The sequence below is a fragment of the Dermacentor andersoni genome, chromosome 2 (assembly GCF_023375885.2).
Source record: "Dermacentor andersoni chromosome 2, qqDerAnde1_hic_scaffold, whole genome shotgun sequence".
In the NCBI taxonomy this organism is placed as follows: domain Eukaryota; kingdom Metazoa; phylum Arthropoda; class Arachnida; order Ixodida; family Ixodidae; genus Dermacentor; species Dermacentor andersoni.
Window position 1 is genome coordinate 235026666 of NC_092815.1, and position 18833 is coordinate 235045498.

The window sequence follows — 18833 nt, forward strand, 5'->3', positions numbered from 1 at the left end:
TACGTAAGTTTACAGCACCGACTTTTAATTCGGAGTGAATAAGGGACACGCCACGAGTGATTTGTATGTGGAGGTTAACTCATACGTGCATTAATTAGCGGCGGTATAGAAAAAAAAAAAGGGGGGGGGGGGCGGAGGGCGGCGGGGATTGCTGAGACAGGTGCTCGAAAGCGTTTCCACGCATGTTTTGTCGGTGTACTCGATGAACTAAATGCCGCTTTGAAGAAATTGTGACGAAATGTTGGCATGTGCGTAGTGGCACAGTTTGAAATGTGTCGCAGAGTAAATCCGAAAAGAACCGAAGCGTACCATGTGTAAGAAATGTGGGAAAACTACAGCTGCAAGCTTATGTTATGCAGCATTGACCGATGTCGAGATATTGTTCTCATGAATGTAGCATCCATCGCCTTTGTACGCATGTGCTGGTTTCGGCGCACTATCATCGAAGCATTGATCAAGGTTATTAAAATTGTACCCGCAACGAGCGCGTCGCCCTGGTTTCGATTTCGGTTCTCGCTGCTATTCGTGATAATAAACAGTTTGTAAATTGTTCTTTTTGTTGGCGATTCTCTGGACAAGGGACGAAAACAAAAACTGGCAATGAAAGTAAGCATCACGTAGAATATTTTAAACGAAAAACTGTTTCAACATTCTTTAATGCAACTCTAATTCTAAGGCTGTAAGCGCCACCTATTTCCGGTAGTCAAAATGTGCCATGGCGGCTTCCTGTCAATTGGATGTGTGCGTAGCATGGGAGCTTCAATGGTACATCTCAGCTTTTTTTGGTTATCCCCAGCTCTTCCTTATATTTCCGCGTAATAACTCTTTCTTGTACCCAATACAATACCGAATAGGGATCGTATAGAAGCTCAGAGGCTGCACCTGTCATTCACATAGACAGGTAAGGTAGCTGTTCGCGACCACTTTCAACTCATCTGGGACGTACATAATTTTTTTGTGTAATTTATGCATGCTTAGGCATCATTTTTCACGCCGCCTGAAGTTCTCGCTGAAAGTACGCTTTAAATGCACTGCACGCTTTAAATTGACACCCATCTGTAACGTGTTTCAGCCGTTATTTATAGCCCATATGTTGCGGACTAAGATTTTAAACTCATGCGCAATACCGCCCGTTTGTTCTGTTGCGCTCGCGATATCAATGTTTTTAGATCCAGAAGGCTGCTTCCGCATGAAAAAAGAGACTCGCCGTGTTAGATTGTACACATGGAAAGCGAACGCTGCGACACGTTCTTTAAATTGGCCGACTGTTGCAAGCGGTGGCATCACTGCCGTCGTCGAAGTGTATATACAGGCACACTATAATAGTGACATACGTATTTACAGTGCCAAATGAACAATTTGGTGTTTCGTCCCTTGGCGCTCTCCTGCTCGGCCTGACAGGCAGGTGTCACGCAGTGCGTAGCACTGAAAGCGCTTGAGCATACCGCGAAATCTACGCGAGCGTTTTTATAGACAAATGCTCGAAGATTTCTATCACCAGCTGCCACTTGAAAGTGCGTTTAGCTAGCAAGCCAGCAGTAGTGTCTGCGCTTTCAAGCATACACTTGATAATACGAAGATAATGAGACAAAGTGTAAACACATGAATGACAGATTCAATATTTCTTGACACTCGTAAATCTTCAAACCTGCCAGTTGTTCGTTAGTGCGTGAAAAAGTGGAATTTTGTGATGTTTAAAAGCAGACATTGGGTCATCCAAACGTGGCTTTGCCTAGGCCGTCGCATTGTATGAATGAATTATCAGATGCATGGGCATTGGAGCAATGAGGTGATGTAGCTGAAAAATGCACCTTTGTTCTCTTTTCACTTTGCCTCATGGTATTCTGTCTCAAGTTTAGCTATTGTCAAAGCAGCAATTTCGACTGACACAGCAACGCTCATCTGAATGGCATCTGTCAATGTCGTAAGTTGTCATTGCTCCTTTCAGCACATATGTTACATGGTCTTTTACATCTTCAGTACGACCTAAATGTGTTTCACAGCTGTGATTGCCTCAGTGCATATAGAAGCAACGAAGTGATCCCAAATACTTTTGCAGAATAACTGAAATGTGGGCAAGTTCATTCGGATTCATGATTATGGCAGATTTGAACCCAACACTGTGTAACACTACTACACAGACTGGCGTTTCGGGTAGTGGAGACAAGATTCCTATTAAAACCTCGTTGAGATTTGACAAACTGTTAGCTAGGTGGGATAAAGTAATTGTGATTCAGAATGGTAGCCTCAACATTGAGCACAAGGCAAGAGGTGAGTTTTTTATTGTGATCATTTTCTACAAGCATGCACATTAGCGTTACAGTAGTACGAGCATCTTTGTAGCACATCCTTCCCTGTATAGAAAGGGTCATGTTGCTTACTGCTTAGCTGATGTTATGCATTGTCCACTTCTATGGTGTTGATGTCCAGGATCTCTACAAAACGGAACCTCTTTGCTACAGTCGTGTGGCTGCTTGTGTTCTTCTCCCCTAGCCAGAGGCATGAAGGGGGGTTCACGGTCACTGACCAAGTCTCATGTATAACCCGACGTTTCGGAACTACACACGGGTTCCTCGTTCACTGAGTTGGACAGGAAATCGTCGTCACCTATGTAGCCAGCATGTGACGTAATGAACATGCGTAAATGGCAGGCATAGTCCCTGGTGTCTGGTTCATCGTAGCTGACGTCAATTGAACGATTAGCGATTCTAGCAGCCGCCGGGATGACATGTTCTTTTCTTTGGCAACAACAGTGGCATTGTCTCAGTCAATCTTGTGACTATGTTCCTGCGCATGCTCGGCAAATAATAGTCGTGTGACTATTATTTCTTAGATCATGTTTTTTTTTTTTTTCGTTTCCATGCCTGACCAGCCGAACTTTCATCGAATCCTAGATTATGCAGCCAGAGGCAGTGGCACTCGTTGTGTCCTGTTTGAGATGACTGGTCTTTTTGTCCGTGTCTATCCACTATCACCTGGGCTTATCTCCTGGCTGCTGAAGTGTGCCTGCATTTTCCAGATCAACTACTCGGACATTAATGTCTGGATACAAATTGGGTAGATCTTGTATGCCATGCCCAACATCAGAGTAAGTTTTCTGTTTCTGCCAGCACTTTTGCTCATGCACTTACATTTCCCTCCGGTCCGGGAGTTGTGGAAAGAAGCTGTCTGCAGTAGCTGGAAGTGTAGTCCTAAGCCTTTGGCTCGTAAGCATTTGCACTAGCGAGGAGCTATTTTTCAGAAGGCTCAGTCTATAATCGTGTGTCTTGTAGGCATCACCTGACGCCTCAAGGGAGTTCTTGGATAAGTTTACGGTGGCTTCTGTGAGACCATTGCGCTGTTGGTAGCGTGGACTGCACGCCATTTGTTGGAATTCTTATGAATTGTGCAAACAGCGAGCTGCGCCCTTTTGCAAGCTACAGTTTGTTGCGGTTCACGACCACTACACTATTGCACGCCTTGTGAAAACAAAGAGGCATTAAGTCGCAACCACAGGTCCTGTCAAACTAGCCAGTACTAGCTCAGGATACCCTTACTAGTATTTTGTGACGATGAGCCACCACACCCCTCCAATAGAAAATATGTCCATAGTGAACTTCTGTAACAGCTTTTCTCAGAATCCTAATTGCAGGAGTGTCACCCTTCTCTTAGCCCTGTGGTGCTAGCATGTACGACATGACTTGAAGACATTTGCTGTTTGTATGTATTTATGATGCAGTACTTTGACGTCTTGCTAGGCATTTATTGATTCCAAAGTGGCCTTCAAGTGAGAAGTGCTGGGTGGGTAAGCTCCTGTAGCTTCTTGGGCGCGATGGTTTTATTGCCAAAATATCAACATGTCTTGGACTACATTGTCCTTGTAAAGCCAGAATTCTTTCAGAGTTTGCAACACCTTGTCCAGCTCTTTCGAGTGAAAATGCAAAGTTGGCAGCAGCATTAATCTAGCACTTGTTCTTTCTTCAGTTCTTGTAAAGAAGGTGGGGAGAGGCAGCATGCATAGCCTTCAATCTTGGTAGGCCCTTGTGGTGCCTGTTATTCTCCTTCACATGAGAACTTCACAGTGTATCAGCTGCGGGAAAGTCTTTGCCTAAGATGTACATTATGCCTCATAATGTATCAATCATGTGCACACTTTATAAATTGGGAAACAGATTGTTGCCCCATTTATAGAATTTATCTGGAGCTTGCAAGAAAGAAAGCACTTCTTTCTATATCTGGGCATAGCCAGGCATTCTGTCTCTGCTAAATATCTTGAGGCGTATCTAGTAACCATGGTAGAGTGTATAAGCGCGACTGGACGAGGACGAAGAAAGAAACAGATACACAGACACAGCGCTTCACTTTCAACTATAGATTTTATTTTCGCACGCGTCGATAAATATATACCGTGCAAGCGGAAACAAACGTGACAGCAAAAAAAAGAACATTGAGTGGTACATTTCGTTGAACTGGACACGTGTGCAAGACAATGGAAAAAAAGAAAAAACATGTACTACAATCGTCACAAAGACAGACCAAGGAATCGTATCTCCTTTTCCGATACTGACACCGAAGGCTTGCTTACGCACTTTTGCTCTAATTTTGCTATCTCTTAGGCCTCTACAATCTCCCTCGTCATCCTGCTATGAGCCTTATACAGAACGGAAGTGCTTTCAAACATGGGCTTGCAGGAACAATCTCGGCAGTGAATACCCAAATGGCCCGAGATTACCTTAGTGACGTTGTATTGATGCTCCTTTAATCTCTCGTTGATGCATCTGCCGGTTTGACCAATGTACGTACTTCCGCATGAAAGTGGGATGGCATAGACAACGTTATGAGTACAGGTTACAAATTGTTTGCGATGTTGGGTAGAACATGAATGCCTTTTGTTATTTTCTGTGTTAACCTGTTTGCACAGCTTCTGTAGACGCTCAGGGGCAGAGAAAACCACGTCCACTCCCGATTTCGCCGCTATTCTTCTGAGATTATGTGAAATGTACCACTCAACGAAATGTACCACTCAATGTTCTTTTTTTGCTGTTACGTTTGTTTCCGCTCGCACGGTATACATTTATCGATGCGTGCGAAAATAAAATCTATAGTTGAAAGTGAAGTGCTGTGTCTGCGTATCTGTTTCTTTCTTCGTCCTCGTCCAGTCGCGCTTATACACTCTACCATGGATTCTACCCAACTAGCCCGCCGACGTGTTTGACACGTCACTTGCGGAAGGCCGAGTCCCTGATGACTGGCTTACGGCAAAGGTTATACCTGTGCACAAATCTGGAGATAAACAGATCATTGAAAATTATCGTCCGATATCGTTGACCTGCGTTTGCTGCAAGCTCCTAGAACATGTTGTAGCGAAGTCAATTTACACGTACATCGAAAATGCGAACTCATTTTTTCCCAAACAACACGGATTCCGACAGCGCCTTTCCACAACAACACAGCTTCTTGAAACAATCCATGACTTTGCCAGCACATTAAACAATAAGAAACAGATAGATGCCATCTGTCTTGATCTGTCGAAAGCATTCGACAGAGTGGCACATGCAGAATTGATTGTGAAATTGACTTATATGGGAATAAACGCGAAAATAGTAAAATGGATAAGCGCGTACCTCCGGGGCAGAACCCAATACGTAGAAGTGGAACACATTAAATCAAAGCCGTTGAACGTAACGTCTGGTGTCCCACAAGGGTCTGTGTTAGGTCCTGTACTATTTTTAGTTTATATTAATGACATTTCCTCTGCAATTGACGAAGGTATCACGGTGCGACTTTTTGCCAATGATTGCTTACTATACAAAGAAATTAATAGCACAGAAGATCAGACATTACTCAGTGACGCTCTTAGGGCTATAGAAGAATGGTGTGACAAATGGAAAATGAAAATAAATGAGAGTAAAACTGTTGTATTGCGCATGACGAATAAAATACATCATATTTTTGATTTTAATTACACAGTGAATTCTTCGGCGCTTTCCTCAGTTGACGTGCTCAAATACTCAGACATACATATATCCGCAAACTTAAGCTGGTCGAACCATGTTACAAAAATATGCCAAACTGCGGAAAAGAAGCTTTGGTTCTTGCGACGAAAATTGCAGTTAGCCTCACAGTCAGTAAAACTAACAGCTTATTTAACGTACGTTCGACCCACGTTAGAATAGGCCAGCATAATCTGGGACCCTTATCAGTCGGGGTTAATTGAGAGACTGGAAAGAGTTCGACGAGCAGCAAGGTTTATTCTATCGCGTTATGCTCGCACAGATTCAGTCTCCGAAATGCTCGGTTTGCTGAACTTGCCTACGCTCGCGGAACGCAGGCGCATAGCTAGGTTAAAATTCTTTTTTCTTCTCACTAAAAACGCATTCAACATCAACAGCGAACAATATTTGATAGCACGACAAGGTAGAACACTACGGAAAAGCAAATATAATACTTTTCAAATACCTCAGATGCACATTAACACTTACGCATTTTCCTTCTTTCCAAGAACCATTAAAGAATGAAATGAATTACCGGTGTCCACGCGAGAAAGCATCAATGCGGAAGAATTTGAGAAAAACTTAAAGCAACATTGAAAGATTCACGCACGTATACGTGCTTTTTCTCTTTTTTTTGGAGGGAGGGGGTGTATGACCTCGTTTATTAACACTGCATTTATAATCATATCAATAGGAGTATCTGTAGAATATTTCGCTTATCTATATTCTTTGTTCACTTATGTTCACCTATTAAAACACTATTCATGTACTGCCTTCATGTACTGTACTAATTGCCGAAATACTGCTATTTACTTGTTTTATTTTTGTGCTATATGTATTATTTCAATACCATGTATTGTACTAATTGTTGAAGTGCTGCTTTGACCCACCCGGTAACGGCCGACAGGCCAACAGTATGAGTAAATAAAAAAAACAAAACACGTATCTAGTAACATGTTGCCCATCGTCTTGCTTTTGGCTGAGCACTGCAACTAGACCACAGCACAAAGCATCAGCTGTGATTAGCAGCTGGTCTCTCATTTTGAGGAGCACCAGCCAAGCACTGGATCTGAAGAAAGTATTTCTTTCCATTTTGAGAATTCTGGAACCTGTGTGGGTTCCAGACAAACCATGCTTTGAAAACAGCATGCTGGACAATGGCTGTAGTGTTTGTCATGTTAGGAGCAAATGAACCTAGATAGGTGGTCATGCCCATTAGCAGCAGTAGTTCTGGAGGATGGTCTTGGCATGTCTGTGACGGCTTTGAGCTTGTTTTCGTTCATGTGCCCCAAGTAGGATATTATTGCGATGCCAAACTTACATTTCTCTTTGTGGATGGCAGCTCTTGCACAGTGGGTGCCCTCAAATGTACTGCAGAGTTCGTTGTGTTGCTGTTTAGTTGAGCACCAACTGATAACCTCGACCATATGGCAAGCAACACATATAAGTTCTGGATGAATATCATTCATATACCATTGTGTTTGATCTGGGGCACACCAGATACCAAATCGCATGAGCAGTTATAGCGAAACCAACGGAACGGTGCTGTATAGGTGGTCAAGAACTTCCTGTAATTTCTCAGGGATTTGCCAAAACCCTGAATTTGGGCATCAATTTTTCATACACCAAGCTGTGACTCGTAGTATCTGAAGGGTATGCTCTACTGCAGGAATTGGATATGATGCTCATAGGGCTTGCTTGTTCAGTTTTTGTGTAATCCATAAAAGTGTGGAGTGCTCCTGATGGCTTCGTCACCACTACCATAAACGTGCACCAAGGAGTTGGCTCTGTCATAGCTGTCGTAAAACCAGTCTTAAACCTGGAGAAGTTTGGCTTTCGTCTTCTATAAAGGTAGCCATACAAAACAGTGAAATATTAGTGCACAGGACACAGGCTCCAGTTTCAACATTGTCATGCAAGCTGCGCAAAGTATTTGAGGATGCGGCTTTGAATCTGCACAACCATTAACATTCTCAATCTGTCTAAGCACTCGACTTCAGCTTCACCATCACCTCTGTGACCTATTTAGCAAATTTATTTGGAAATAGCAGCATTCTGCCTGATGCACGAGATGGAACTTTATGTTGTGCTAGTCGCCTTACACACTGACCACTGTAACTTGGAGGTCACCACCTTCTCGAAATATCACGAACCACATTGTTTTCAGGGTGAGACGAGAAATCGTGTCTAATTATCATGTGACAAAAAGAAATAACTGATGCCTGTGGCAAGGTGCCATTCAAGTGGTTGAGTTCCTCCAGGAGGTAGGGGGTGATACGAGTGAGAACCCTCAAAAGCCAATTATGGCCTTAGCCAAGCAGCCCCAGGTGACATAGTAAAGCTTTTTGGGCACAATGTCATTAGGCACCACCCTATATAATTTATTTGCTTCCACAACATCTTCATGGCTCACGAGTGTCCGGTGGTAAATTTCTGAAGCCACATCAACCTCGATGTAGCATCCCTAATTCCAAATACTTCAATCTGCATGCCACTATGTATGGTGGGGGTTACTGGGAAGGAGAATAACGAACAGCTACACATAGATAAAAACTCCCTAAAGGCTGTTATTGTGGAAGCACTGCCCAACATCAACACACGCTATATGATACAATGTTGCTGCTATCAAAGATGAATTCAGTCAGTACTTGAGGATGAAGATGGTTTTACTCAATAGCCTTATAAAAAATGGTAAAAGAAAGCTAATAAATTTGGAACTCATGTTTCGAATCTTGTCTGAAAAAAAAAAATCATTAGTATGTCTTCAAATATCTCACGCAGCCGGTAATACTGTTCTACTTCTTCATGACCTTCAGGTATGCTAGAGAACTCTTTCTCATCATTGGGCTAAAAAATGTAGTTGAGCAAAAGGAGTAGACCTAGGTGGCTGACAGGATGGCTCTTCTTTAAGTGCTTTGCGTAGAAGAAAAAAGCATGCAAACATGGGCACTAACATGGGCATGCACTGTAATGGGCACTAACTGTTAGGGATGAAACATGAAAAACCCTAAGGAAAACATTTAGGTTTGGTGGATATGTAGAAAATACACAGAGACTAAAGACAGTGAAGGACAACGAAAAATGTTGGTGTAAGCTTCTTCACCAATGCGTTTGTTGCCTGTAGACAACACCAGGCAGAACTCGGAAAGCGACCTTCACCCCAAGTCGACGTCAATTCTGCGTGCAATTTGTGCATATTGACACAAAGGTGTGGGGCTCCTGCATTGTAGAACAGCGCGCGCAAAGGTCGGCGCCACGAAAGATGATGAAGTGCGTAAGTTGCACGCTCTTGTTCTGCCCCGCTATTAAAGAGAAGCATACATTTTGCAAGACTCCGTCTCCAATCTACGTTAAATTTTTCTGGTGAAGGTGTGGGGTACGTGCTACCACTCCCAGATCGAACACCGTCTACAAGCCCAGTACAAAGTCCGGTCGAGCTGACTCCTGTGCAGGTACGGAAAGCTGCCGACTTCAAGGACTGCCGCCTGAGCACGAGCCTCTACGCAGTCAAGTCGGATGGATGAATACGTTGGTTCCACCTTCTTTCTCGACCGCCCCGACCGAGGTCGTCCTGAACCAGCCGCGAATCCCCACGTCCTTCCATGGGGACACCTTTGAGGATGTAGAGGACTGGCTCGATCACTTTGAGCGTGTCGCAGAATTCAACGGCTGGACTACAGAGCGCAAGCTACGCAACGCCTACTTTGCCCTCAAGGACTATGCACGGACCTAGTTTGAGAACCGTGAGGCAGGGCCCTATCGACATGGGACGAATTCCGACGGCAGCTAATCGGCACATACGCCAGCCTCGATCGCAAGGAGCGAGCTGAATCTGCAATTCAGGCGAGAGTACAGAGGCCGAACGAAAGCATCGCAATGTTTCTCAAAGATATGTGCCGACTTTTCCGACGCACGGATCCGTCCATGCCGGAAGAAAAGAAGCAAAGGAATTTGATGCGCAGTGTCGAGCAAGAGTTATTCGGTGCCCTAATACGCAACCCACCAAATATTGTTGCAGAGTTTCTCGCGGAAGCCGTATCGATGGAAAAGGCACTGCAGCGGCGAACAAGGCAGAACCGCGACGTGTCGACCCTATCGCGTGACTCTCGCTATATCCCTGGACAATATCAATGCCTTGTGGGAGCTCATTAGGCTTATCGTTCGGGAAGAGCTTCAAAAGCTTCAGGTTTCTCCAGCATCAGTACAGCGACCTGCTCTGGCTGAGGTCGTCCGGGAGGAAATCAGGCAGGCAGTCCAAGTCCCAGAGCGAAGTGAGACACCACAGCACAAGGTACGGAAGCCACAACCTCGCATGTCGTATACGGAAGCTGCACAAAGTTCGTTGTCCCTGATTTTTCGCGAGGTGAGCGACGTCCTGAACCTTCTTGGTGTGCGCGCTGTTGAACAAGCCACTCGCCTCGTTGCACGCCATTCATGGCTGAAACACACCCACCTTGCAAGAGCGACGTGTGGCGCTCCGCAGACCGGAGGCCCTTGTGTTTTCATTGCGGTGAAGCCGATCACCTCTACAGAGCGTGTCCCTACCAACGAGCTGGGCTCCGTCAATTTTCACTGAATGCGCCCTGTAGATTGAAGCATACCTCGCGGATGCCTGGACCTCGTTTGCCCCATGATTCCGTGAACCCCGGTCACCGTCATCCACCCGAAACAGGTCTTCCAGCCCCTATTCAAGCTGAGAGCAACAAGACGTCACTCACTCAGCCCAGCCTCCCGGGAAAACTGAGTCCAGCGACCTGCGGAGGTGAGGTCGCTGATGTTGCGAACGCTGAAGATCCTCCACTGCAACGACTGCTATACGACGTAATTTAGACGCAGAGAAGGCAATGTAGTTCCGTGTCAGTATCCTGCGACGTACCAGTTACCACAGATGACCGCGAGGTCATGGCGTTAATCGACACGGGTGCGGACACGTCTGTTATGAGCCAGAATCTCGCGCGTATACTGAACGAAGTTTCAACGCAATGGACCGAAACTCAGATTCGTACTGTAGGAGGGCATCTCATAACTCCAATGGTCCGGTGCACGGCACGAGTCAACATTCGGGGCTTCACATACATCGGCGACTTCGTCAATCTTCCTGAATGTTCAAAGGACCTTATACTTGGCATGGATTTCCTTCAGGCAGACGGTGCCATTATCGACCTGCAAGAGTCTAAGAGTCAGCTTCACTACTACGCAAGCCATAGTGAACAGTAATGACAATGACCGTGACATCACGCTTCGCGTAACTGACGATCACATCATGTTGCCACCCAAGAGCAGCGTGCTTACCCTTGTCCAATGCGACATGGAGGATGCCGCCGAAGGAATTGCTGAGGCAAACATGCCCCTGCTTCTTGAGCACCACATTTGTATAGCCAGAGGGTTTCTTCAGGTGCAAAACAAATGTTCAGTTGTTTTGCTAACAAACTTTAGCAACGAGTATCGGCATGTACCGCGAGGAACGACATGGCTGAACTGAGCTCATTTCTTCACGAAATCACTAATGTTACTGACATTGCCACATTGGAAACCGCATCGTCTCAGCAATCTGGGTTCCCCAGCCTAAAAGAACGGATTCACGTTAACGCCGCTCTGCCAGGCCATCAGAAAGACCGTCTACTGAGTCTCGCGAATGAATTTGTGGACTGTTTTTCAACGTCATCCAAAGTGCGACGCAAGTCCATCACAAAGCACCGCATTATTACCGACGAGTCTGCACGTCCTGTCCGTCAGCATCCTTACAGAGGGTCTCCAGTGGAAAGGGAAGCGATCAAGCATCAGGTGAAAGAGATGCTCCAAGACGACGTGATCCAGCCATCCACCAGCCCGTGGGCCTCCCCTGTAGTGTTAGAAAGAAAGACAACACACTATGCTTCTGTGGAGATTACAGAAAGTTGAACCGTGTCACCAAGCGTGATGTTTATTCATTGCCACGCATTGACGATGCATTGGATAGTCTACAACATGCCAAGTTTTTTTCTTCGTTGGATCTTAAATCAGGATATTGGCAAATCGAAGTTGATGAACAGGGTCGTGAAAAAACAGCAGTTGTGGCACCTGATGGGCTTTATGAGTTCAAAGTTCTCCCTGTCGGTCTCTGTTCCGCACCTGCCACCTTTCAGCGGACGATGGATACCGTGCTTGCTGAACTGAAATGGCAAACCTGCCTCGTATACTTGGACGATGTCATTGTGTTCTCGAGCACGTTTGACGAACATTTCGCATTACTCGAGGGTGTCCTCACTGCGATCCATACTGCCGGCCTCACCATCAAGCCTGAAAAATGCTACTTCGGGTTCCAAGAGCTCAAATTTTTTGGCCATGTCGTTGGTCCTCAAGGCGTCCGACCAGACCCCGACAAGTTAGCTGCCGTCGCTGAGTTTTCACCACCCACAGACAAGAAGGCTGTCCAACGCTTCCTTAGTTTGTGCGCATATTATGGGCGCTTCGTCAAGGGCTTCTCAAGAATTGCTGAGCCTCTGACAGGGCTTACGTGCGATGATGCGCCTTTCATTTGGGCGGACGAGCAGCAGCAGTCGTTCAATGAATTGCGCAAGCGTTTGCAAGAGGCCCCGATACTTGCTCATTTCAACGAAGACGCTGACACTGAACTCCATACTGATGCCAGCAATGCGAGTCTCGGCGCTTGTGCAGTGGCAAGCTGGTGCGGAACGCCCCGTTGCTTATGCAAGCCGCAGTCTCACCAAGGCTGAGAAAAACTACTCAACCACATGAAAAAGAATGCTTAGCGGTTGTGTGGGCAATTGGTAAATTCCGACCCTACTTGTACGGTAGACCCTTTAACGCTGTCAGCGATCAACCACGCCCTGTGCTGGCTTGCCAACCTCAAGGATCCTTCAGGCAAACTAGCCCATTGGAGCCTTCGCTTACAAGAGTATGATATTACAGTTGTCTACCGATATGGCAGGAAGCACAGTGACGCTGACTGTCCTGTGCACCACTCCCTACGACCTCATTGGACCCTGACCATGACTTGCCATTTGTCGCCGCATTAGTTATCGACGCCATAAAGATGGCTGAGCACCAGCGCACTGACGCTGAGCTGCTGCCGCGGATCGAACACCTCCAAGGAGTTGAAGGTGTTTTACCCTGCTTGCTCATGCGCGGCTTATCATCATACTACTTGCACAACAACGTCCTTTACAGGAAAAATGGCGGAAGCGGCCCCAATACGTACTTCCTTGTTGTGCCATCGGCGCAACGCCACGACATCTTGCGAGCCTGCCATCATGAGCCATGCGCGAGACACCTGGGATTCGCCAAGACTTTAGGCAAGGATACGACAGAAGTATTACTGGCCCCGGCTTTATTCTTCTGTGCAACGGTACATGAAGACCTGCCATGATTGTCAGCGCCGCAAGAAAGCACCTGTTAAACCGACTGGCTTTCTCCATACTGTGGACCTTCCTCAAGCACCGTTCCAACAAATAGGAATGGATCTACTTGGGCCATTCCCAGTGACCTCTTCGCGCAACACATGGATAGTCGTCGCTACCGATTACTTAACCTGGTACGCCGAAACCGAAGCTATTTCGCAAGTAATTTTATATGAAGTGGCCAAGTTCTTTGCACGCCACATCGTCCTACGACATGGTGCACCGTCTGTTTTCATCACTGACCGCGGTACAGCATTTACAGTGGAACTTATGCAGGATGTTCTCCAGCTGATGCATAGCTCTCACCGCAAGAACACTGCATATCACCCTCAAACCAATGGATTAATGGAACGTCTGAACAGAACACTGGCTGATATGCTCTCCACGTATGTCGACGAGAGCACAAGACGTGGGACGCGATCTTACCCTATGTGAATTTCGGGTATAACGCTGCTGTACAGGAGACTACACAGTTTACGCTGTTCCAACTTGTATATGGGCGCCACGTCAGGTCAACACTTGACGCCATGCTACCTATGGCTGATAATAGCCCGACCAGCGAACACGTAGAAGAGTTCGTACAAAGAGCCGAAGAGGCACGCCAGCTTGCTTGGCATCGTATCCGGAGCCAACAGCATACCGCCACCCTTCGATACAACCAGGGTCGACGCGACATCAATTACAATACCGGCGGCTGCGTGTGGGTCTGATCGCCCGTCCGCCACTGTGGACTCTCAGAAAAGTTGATCCGCCGGTATTTTGGTCCCTACAAGGTTACACGCCGCCTCAGTGACGTGACCTACGAAGTGGCCCCCTGCAGTTCTGACCTCAGTTCACTCCGTCGTCGTCTTCCCGCTGAAGCTGTTCGTGTAGTGCGCATGAAACCATACTATGCGCATACCTGAATGCTGAGATGCACCTGAGGAGCTCCATTTCTTATGTAGCTGAAAGAACTTTTTGACGCAACCGAGACGGTCGCTCTTCTCATGGGAGGCAATTGACACAAAGATGTGGGGCTCCCGCACCGCAGGACGGCGCGCGCAAAGGTCGGTGCCACTAAAAACGGATGAAGTGCGTAAGCTGCACGCTCTTGTTCTGGCCCGCCATTAAAGAGAAGCGTATATTTTACAAGACTCTGTCTCCAATCTACGTTACAATGTAGTCGTTGTCGGGTGTACAATTAAGCTTTATATTGCGTGTTTTACACATTACTCATCTGATGCCTTAGCAGCGAAGGTTTTTCCTCTGCCTTTATTGTAAAAAAATGTTTGGGAAGTGCCCACGTGCATCTGCTTTTTTTTTTTTTTGTGCGTGGCACATGTGCTGTTGGCCTGGAACTGATTCACAATAGTATTACCAGCCATAGCGTTCAGGGCCCCGTGTTGCTGTAAATCCAGCAGTGGTGTTGGCGACCTTTTCCATATGAGAAAATTAATCCCGAACCATGCATCCCGATTGATACAGGCCCTCCACGGGGCATATAGGCGTTACTGAACTAATTAAAATTCTTAAAGTAGGATGTGTCAAAAATTCATAAAGTGTGACTTGCACACAACTTTGAGACATGATAGCGTTGGATTGTAATTTGAATATGCGAGAAAACATAATTCTGTTGCGCGGAAACTCAAACACAAACCCCTTTCCCAGCTGCCATTTCAGGTCTGTCTTAGGAGTGGCACGCCCCAGAAAGCTCGCCTTCGTGCATAGCGTTTGCCACCAGCATTTCCAGGGAAACATTACAGAAGCATAAGCTGCAGCTGCCCGGAAGAGTGAGAAGCAGCCAGGGCTCTTTTAATGCTATTGTGTTCCACTCTTAAAGGCGCAGCTTAAGTGTCCTCCAACCTTTTTTTTTTTTCGCTGTTTGGGGACTGCCTTCTTGAAGGTGTTGCTTCGTTTCCTTTCTACTGTAGGGCGAATGCAATATCTGCTTTGAACAACAGCAAAGCCACGTTTTGATTGCACTTGATGCACTGGCACGGCATCTCTCCTGAACACTATCCAACAGTTCACTATGATGTTATCACTGAAATAGAATACACAGGACACCTTCGTGTACCACTTCATCTACCTCGAAGTAATATGCCATAGCTCTATGATCATATCCTTAACATCCACTACTTTCTTGGATTCATTTCAGATAGCTGGAATGTACAGACTAAAAAAGCTCGGAAGCGCTTGCACTCTTTGGAGAATTTTGTATGAGCATTTTCAGGCTGTTCTGGTGACACTAAAAAATACTGGCTCTCCTGTAATCGAGAGTAGATGTAAGCATGAAATGGCTGCCGACAAAGCAGATTGATTGTAGGTGGTACTAGCCACAATCTTAAAATGGGTGTAGCGCACATTCGCAATGGCACACCCCACCCCACTGCATCACGCAACTGTACACTGGTCCATATGGAAGCAAGTTTCCTGTCAAAGACAGAACCCCATTGCAAGTCTCGTCTCGGTCCACCATATGTGCCGTGGACCTCGCGGACTGCTGGCATTGAAAAGAGCACAAGCAACTGTGTCTCAGTGCCAAAAAATGACAATCAAGTGTACAGTGCCTTGTATCTGCCTCTGAACGTCGCTATTAGAAGTGACAAATAAAACTTCAGCGTACTAAAAGTTACAGCTTGAGTGATATTGTGAGCAAATATTTAGAACTCAGAAGCAATATTTTTTGTAACATGTTTGGGAAGTAACTAGCATATGTATTGCAGTCTTGACTGTTTGCCCGGATGAGCTGGTTTGAGTGCCAGGATAATGGCTCTGGCTTTTGGTTCATTGAAGGTGGCTGACAACAGGAGCTAAAAGCATTTCATGCTTAAAATGTCTGCAGCAGCGGCACTGTTCGGTTAGTCAAGGACCTCATTTCATGGCCCTCATTCTGACACCTTCGAACACTGTTTCTGCCTTTGTAACGCTTCCTAGAATTTATCCTTCAAATTCTTATGTGAAAGAACCATGCATCAATTTTGGCGTATTTCTCAAACTGTACGAGCAGAATTGCTGCTGATTTCATAAATACAACGTGTAAATCAATACAGCAGAATTGTTAGTCGAAATATGTAATCCAAATCAAAGAGCCATTCTCAAGACGATGTTCCCGCTGGCACTGATGCGTGGCATTTCTGGCTTTGGTGAAATCTTTATTCTACATTATAAAGCATGAAACATTCACAGGTGCTCTTCTTTCCTTCTTTTTTGAGCTTTGCTGTTTCAAGGAGCTTTGCCCTTTGAGTGGCAGCAGCCTGGTTGACATAACTTCTGACTCACGTATTTAACATTTTTGCACAGATTGGTCAAGGAGTAGCCAGATTTTGAGAAGTACATCTTTAGCAGAGTCTATAGGTGCTGGCTTTTGGTGTGGAGAGACAAGCAGCTTCATAGCTTCCCTCCTGTCTCTTTTCATTGCGTCAGCAAACTGAAATGAAAACTCTCGAAACAGTATATTTGTTAATGAGGAATCTTTGCAAGGCACATGGTGAAGCACATGCCGATGAATTGCTTCAACCTTTTACATTAAACAAATTATGCCATGTGCTGTCGAGAGGCAAATAAAGCTGTTCGCTTTAAAAATTAACAATAATCTCCACAGTTTGTGAAGTGATTGAGATATTGTTACCCAGTACCTTCAACAAAGATGTTATGGGAAACAGTGCAAGGAACTAGCATACTTACACTAATTGCAGGTATTTGGCAGAGTTGTATGGGAGACAAGATAGCCAACCAATTTTCCTTTAATGCATGTGAGCTTTGTCATCTTCATGGTGTAATGTAATCTTTTCAGGTAGCGGATAAAGAATGTGTGGCAACATGAAATGGCCGTTGACGACACAGGCGAGTAGTGGATGCCACACTTCAGTTCTAATTAAAGTTACATCAGCACAGAGCATGTATGCTACGACCAAGTTGGGTCCATACTTTGGATTACCATGTACAGTGTCACTCTCTTCTGCATTCCAGAAGATGGAAGCCAGTGTTTCTTTGCTGTTGCCATTTCAATTTAGTATATTTTCATGTTTTCATGCTCTGCAAAATACAGCCAGAGGTTGCACAGTCTTGAAATGAAGACTACTTTTTGTGTTTTCAAGATAAAATTTTAGCTATAATAAACGGAATTTCCAAAAAACAAATTTTATGTTTGGCCTGCCTTCTTTTGGGTGATCAGACATGGGAGCCATTGAGGCATCATGGCTCATACGTGCTGCCTTTATGCTTGAGAGGTGTGTGCACAATGCTCCTTGCATGTTGAAAAAAAAAAAATGGAGACCATCCATAATTGGTCTTGGTTTGCTTTCTTAGCCACAAGTGTTATCTGAAAATATAGCTGCTTTTTGTTACTCTTTCTGGCGGTGCGTTTTAGATACATAAAAATTATGATGGACGTGCATGTTCAGTGTGATTGCAGGAACGAAAAACTTTACTGGAAGATCCTTTGCAAGAGATGCAAGTGCTTGCCCATTTCATGAAAAAAAAAGGCTTAGTTTTCATTGTATACAGTAATCTAAGGGTCAGGCAGACTTGATCACAAAAGCAAAGAGAGAAATTGGTTGACAGAGAAATCCAAAGCCTGCTGACCACATCGTAACTGTCTAGCGCATAGATGACACCTGCACGTTGGCCAACAGCATGGGAAAGGAGAAGGGATGGAAAGATGAAAGAGATTGCCATGAAGCACATGTGGTGAAAAGGAGAATGAAGCAAAAATTCGTAGCATTCAGAAAAAGCTAGATATTCTTGATGCGAAAACTGAAACATTGGACAAATTAATAGCGACCTTTATCAAGTCTTACCGCCGTATTCAGCAATACATATTGAAGCTCATGCTTGACTTGATATAAATGACGCATGGTGTGAACGCGCCCAAGATGCTCATTGCGTTACTTTTGGTGTGTTCACGACAGGCGTCATTTAAATCGAGTCAAGCATGGGCTTCAAGTTAAGATGCATTTATGAATACGGGGGTTCGTGTTACGGCATGGTGAGGCTCTCTGGAATGAAGACTTCATGAACTAGAGAATAGATGGGCCCGTGAGAACCTACTTTTACGTCTTATCGCAGACATCTGAATCACAGGAGCAGTCTGAAGCATGTGGTAGGTTTGTGAAGACTTTCCGAGAAACCTGCATGGGTTTTCTCTGTAGCAGTTTGCTACAGTCGGGTGTACGACTCATTTTACATTTCCTGATCACCTTGCATATTTCCGCACAATGCTTTCGTCATTACTGTTCAGTGGCCAGTATTGCCTTTTCAGTGGCACTGAAAAGGCAATACAGGCATGAATGTCAAAAGAGGCACTTGTAGGCAGGATAAATGCAAGATTATCTTGTTTACATGTCCATAGTTAGTGCTTACAAAGAAGCCAGGAAAAAATAAGCATTTCGTCTGAGGTTCCTCTCATTATGAAGCTGTTTACAATGATGAGAGCTAAATACAAAAAGTGTAGTCCTAATGAATGGACACGTTCTCCCAG

At 45.3% G+C, this 18833-nt stretch overlaps 1 long non-coding RNA gene across 1 annotated transcript; it reads left to right on the forward strand.

Annotated features, from left to right (window-relative positions):
- The first annotated feature begins 1930 nt into the window (after positions 1-1930).
- LOC129381006 (uncharacterized) lies at positions 1931-17493 on the forward strand. Its single transcript, XR_008609250.2, has 2 exons — positions 1931-3088; positions 17148-17493. It is a non-coding gene; the product is annotated as an uncharacterized lncRNA (long non-coding RNA).
- The last annotated feature ends 1340 nt before the right edge of the window (positions 17494-18833 follow it).